We start from the raw sequence: 5,740 nt of genomic DNA, 5'->3' as shown, positions 1-5,740 counted from the left end.
TTTCTTACAAGATGAGAGATACCTCTTTAGTCTTTTTTTTTATTGTTAACTCTTCTTTTACACATACATTTATATTATGACTATATATATTATATTATATATAATAATAAATTACCTATAGCAAGAAGAACCATGACAAAATCAAGAATTATAAAAATGTTACATTCTTAGTGTTTTGGCTGTTTGTATTTGACAGCCTTGAAGAAGACATCTTTCCTATCTTGGTGCATCTAAATTTCTGAATGTAAATCAATCTCCATCACATATTGTCACTATCAACTTAGAACACCTATCTAGACCTAAAAACATCTTAACCCCTAAACAATGCAGCTTCATTTTAAAACTAAGCTACCTTGTCTTCAACTCCATCAGAGACTTGAGAAGGAATAAACTTGATTCCCTGAGTATGCCGGGAGTGCAGGTTAGTAGCTTTCCAAATGAAAAGATAACACAGTTTTCTACCTGAATAGTCACCCAAAACTCTCTATAACATTGGAGCATCTTTTTCAGCCTCCTGGCCCATTATATCTGACAGACATATTTGTGAGGCAGGAACTATTGTGGATTTGCTTACCCTATCTTGGCAGAGTTTGGCCATCAACTCTGCCTGCATCCAAGTTTGCCCTTTTTTTAGGCAGAATTCTGTCTGTGGCAGAAATAAGCACCTTTTGCCCAGTGGTTTGTCACATTTGAAGCCATCTCCATAAGGAAGTTCTTTGATGTTCATCATCCTCTTTGATTTACGCTGGGTGTTGCCAGAAGTTAGCCTGTCTCGTTGTCAATGAATCTTTAAAGTAATAAAAAACCTTTTTAAATGCCATAATCTTCATGTCTCTGAGGTTTTTGAAGAGCTTGTGTACCTATCCTTCCTTATCTTTCTATAGAGTCATATCTATCTCCTGCACCTAAGATGTATATTCTTGTGATAAAAGTAGACTAGCAGTTGACATGACCATGATTAAATCTACTAACATTTAATTTGTGTAACTTATTTCTCCTAAACAGCTTGCTATCGCACTTTCAAAGCACTGAACTCATATTAGAGTATATATATATATATATATATATATATATATATATATATATATATATATATATATTCTATACCACTGCATCTAGAATTAAATTATTTTGCATCTATATATAAAATTCTGTACCCATGAATTAAAAATACCTGTGGGTGATAATTGAGGCATTAAGTTATCTACTTTTTGTCCTATCTTCCTTATATATTTCTATATTCCCCCTTCTTTCTTTTCAACCTCTTTCTCCATACAGGATGTCAGCATCCAGCATGCTGTGAGGAATGCATCCTGTCAGATCTGATGCAATGTCAGTGTCTGGTTCTTTTGTTCTGAAAGCATATAATTTCTCACAAGCATTATACAGTCCTAAAATTGTAAGTGTATAAGGTGTGTGTGATGCACAGAATAATTAAGGCTGTATTTCTGCTCTTCGTATGAGCAGGAAAAGAAGACCTCTGTAAATCTTCATTCATGCCATATGAAGAATGGCATCTAATAGTAACTCATAGGGGTTCTGTAGTCAACAAGAAGCATTGTCTATGCCTAGACATTCACGTTTCAGCCAGTCTCAGAGCTAGTCCCAGATGATGAGATTAGCGATGTAAGTTACCTGCTTGTTCTGCGGTTTAAATTCTTCACAACCTGATTGAAGCCCCCTCCCTCACTCCCTCCCGACACCCCCCTCCCTCATTCCGTCCCGATACCCCCTCCATCCCTTATCTCCTCTCTCTCCCTCCCTTAGTCTCAGAAAGCGGAGCCCCCTTCCCCTAATATCTGACCTCAGCCTATCAAGTTTCGTCTGTATTAGCTGTAACCTCTTACTCTGTAGCCTGGCATGGCCGTCTTGCTGGGGGGAAGTGAGCTAAGTTTGGTGGCCAGAGTGCGTGTCCCTACTCTCCACACGTGGGATTCACAAAGAGACTGTGCTACTGCATCAGAGCAGTGGGTCTGGGTCCACATCATACATGGTCCTTGGTTGATGTTTCTGACTCTGTTTTGTAGTGTAGTTATCCTGCATTATGTGGCTAATGTCTGATTATGAGTGAGTATATACCATGCATGTCTTCCTGGATCTAGGTTACCTCACTCAGGATGATTTTTTTCCAGTTCCATCCATTTGCCTGCAAATTTCAAGATTTCCTTATTTTTAATAGCTGAATAATATTCCATTGTGTAGGTGTACCACAGTTTCTTTATGCATTCTTCAGTTGAGGGACATCTAGGTTGTTTCCAGATTCTATTACAAGTAAAGCTGCTATGAGCAATGTTGAACATATGTTCTTGTTGTATGGTGGGGCATCATTTGGGTATATTCCTAGGAGCAGTATGGCTGGGTCCTGAGGTAGAGTTACTCCCAATTTCCTGAGAAAGTACCAGATTGATTTCCAAAGTAGTTGTACAAGTTTGTACTTCCACCAGCAATCCAGGAGTGTTCACCTTTCTCTACATCCTCGCCAGCATGTGCTATCACCTGAGTTTTTGATCCTAGCCATTCAGATAGGTGTAAAATGGACTCTCAGTCATTTGAGTTGCATTTCCCTGATAACTAGGGATGTTGAGCATTTCTTTAAGTGTTTCTCGGCCATTTGATATTCCTCTGTAGGGAATAGCATGGTACTGGCATAGAAATAGGCTGGCTAATCAATGGAACGAAATCAAAGACACAGAAATAAACTCACACACCTATGGACACTTGATTTTTGACAAAGAAGCCAAATCCATACAACGGAAAAAAGATAGCATCTTCAACAAATGGTGCTGGTCTAACTGAATGGCTACATGTAGAAAAATGAAAATAGGTCCATATCTATCACCCTGCACAAAACTGAAACCCAAATGGATTAAAGACCTCAACATAAAACCAGACACACTAAATCTGTTAGAAGAAAAAGTGGGGAAGAGCCTTGAGCTTATTGGCCACAGGAGACAACTTCCTGAACAGAACATCAACAGCTCAGGCCCTAACCATCAATAGTAAATGGGACCTCATGAAACCGAAAAGCTTTTGTAAGGCAAAAGACACTGTCAACAGAACAAAATGACAGCCTGCAGACTGGGAAAATATCTTCACCAGCCCTACATCGGACAAAGGGCTAATATCCAAAATATATAAAGAACTCAAGAAATTAAACACCACCAAACCAAATAATCCTATTAAAAGTGGGGTACAGAACTAAACATTATGCCTGGTTTTATGCAGTGGTGATTAGCTTTAATTGACAACTTGGCACAACCTAGAATCACATGAGTGTCATCGAGGTGACTATCTCATTTGGGTTGGTCTGTGGGCATGTCTGTAGGGGTTGCCTCGATTGAATTCACTGATGTGGGAAGACTAGGTCCACTGTGGGCAATACCATTCCCTAGGCAGGGTTCCTTAAGTGTTGAAGAGTGGAAAATTCCATCAAGCTGAACACAAACAAGCAGGCAAGCCTATGTGCATTCATCCTTCTCTGCCTTTGACAGTAGATGTGGTGTGACTGGCTGTTTTAAGTTCCTGTGGCCTTCACTTCCCTGACATGGCCGACTATAACCTGGAATTGTGAGGTGTCCCCTAAGGTGTTTTTGTCAGGGTGTTTTATCATAGCAACTAGAAACAAAACTAGAGTATATGCATTGCTGAGGGTTGAAAATAGATTTTGTGTGTGATTGGCAGACACTCCACCAACGGAGCTACATCCCCAGCTCTATAGTTCCTCGCTGTTTATTTCAACAAAGAGCTCTATTCTCTTAACGCAATGGTTCTCAACCTTCCTAATGCTCAACTTACCCATGTTGTAGTGACCCCTCAATAATAAAATTATTTCATTGCTACTCCATAACGGTAATTTTGCTACTGTTATGAATTGTAATGTAAGTATCTGATATGCATAATATCTGATATGTGACCTCCAAGGAGGCCTCAGCCCACAGGTTGAGAATCACTGCATTAAAGATCACTTTCCATTCCCACCCTCACACCAGCCCAGGAAACCACTACTTTCTGTCCAGTGGCTCTGTCTCAGGAGATGCCTTTGACTCAGGTGCAGTCCTTTGTGAAGGGCCTCTTTTGTTTAGCTTTAGAATTGTTTCAAATTTTACCATTGTTGCATCATAAGTCACTACTTAGCTCCTTTTTTTTTAATGATACTTATCTTTAGTCAGCTTACAGAGTAACTTGTTTCCTCTTGGCATTTTCAGACTTAGTTGACTTTAACCCTCCTCTCCCCATCTCCTTGCCCCTCTTATTCCTTTCACATCACCCTTTCCACTATATTTTGTTCATTTATTCATCCACTTATTCATCTATTTAAAGATATGAATACGACAGTTGTTACTGCAAATGCGTGATCTCAAATATCGCACTTAAAACAATCATTTTAGGTAGAGATCTAGCTCAGTGGGAGAGTGTTTATCTCACTTGATTGAGGCCCTAGAGTCAGTGGCCAGTAATGCCAAAATTAAAATCATCTAGACGGCACACAGATTCTCTGAGTCTTCTGCCTAGGTAATCTTGGCTCAACAATGTCTGAGATTCAGCAGAGAAAATGTGAACTATAAGACAGAACTGAGCATCTGAGGGCTGGAATCATGTAGACATGTGCTCACTCATGTCTGAAGCCTGGCTGGGCTGACTCAGAATGGAGCTGCCAACAGAGTATAGGCTCACAGTCTTCCCACGTAGCTTGGCTCCCTCACAGCACACTGGCCTCGGAGCAGTGGAACTTCACATGCAGTCAGACTCCAAGCTCAAGACTCCCAGGAAATTACATAGATACTGCATCACCGTTCAGAACTCAGCCAGCCAGCAGCATTACTTCTGCCACCCTTGATTGTCCTGCTCTGTGTCCTTCCCACACAAGGAGAAGGAAAGTGGACTTCATTTCTTATTGAGAGGAGTGCCAAAGAATCTGGAGGGGTTTGTTTGAAGTAGATCCACTGCAGAGCTTTGCCAAGTGCACCAGGAGGGGCTTGCTTTCCAGAATAATAAGGAATATAACTACAAATCTATTTTTATCTATATATTTTCTAATTTAACTAATGTCTATTCCAATTTAAAAGCCAAGTAAGTGGAATTTTTAAAACATATACAGTACAATAAAACTGCAGTTGATGCTCTGTACCATGCAAATAATTGTGTAAGCAGTAAAGTGTGATTGAGTCTGTGGTCATAAGTTACGTGGCTGGTGTTCAGGGTCTGGGTCAGACGTCTCTGAGCTCCTGGTGTCTTTTTCAAGCATGAAGTTATTGTTCACACAGGTTGCAAAGTAGCAAAGGAACTTTATTTAAAGCAAAGCAGTGATATAGGTTAAAATATATAGGTTAAAGGAATACACTGTTGAAAGTGAAAGCAGATCGCTTGCGTAAATATACCCAAGGGCCCCAGTTACAGTTTAGGACTTCCTTTTATGGGGTTCAAGAAAAATAAGAAGGAGTTTGGTTACTAGGAGTTTAGGTTGGATGATTCTCTATTTTGATGGACAGGTTTAGATTATCTAGGCTCCTGTTCACTGTGTGTGTGTCCCATATGTCTCTCTCTTTAATCATATTCACACCCAAGTATGGAGTCTGCCTTAGTTTTTCGATTGTGTTCCAGGCGGTATCTGAGTAGTAGAGTGCTATCAAGGGAGGAATGGCGAAGGGGATAAAGCAGGTACCGGTACAGCTCAATGCACATTGGGTCCTAGGTTGTTAACAGGTTGCTAGGTGCATTACTTATAGAGAGGTATATGTAT

Source organism: Acomys minous (assembly GCF_964271855.1).
Source record: "Acomys minous genome assembly, chromosome: 10".
NCBI lineage: Eukaryota > Metazoa > Chordata > Mammalia > Rodentia > Muridae > Acomys > Acomys minous.
This window is presented reverse-complemented; position numbering follows the sequence as displayed.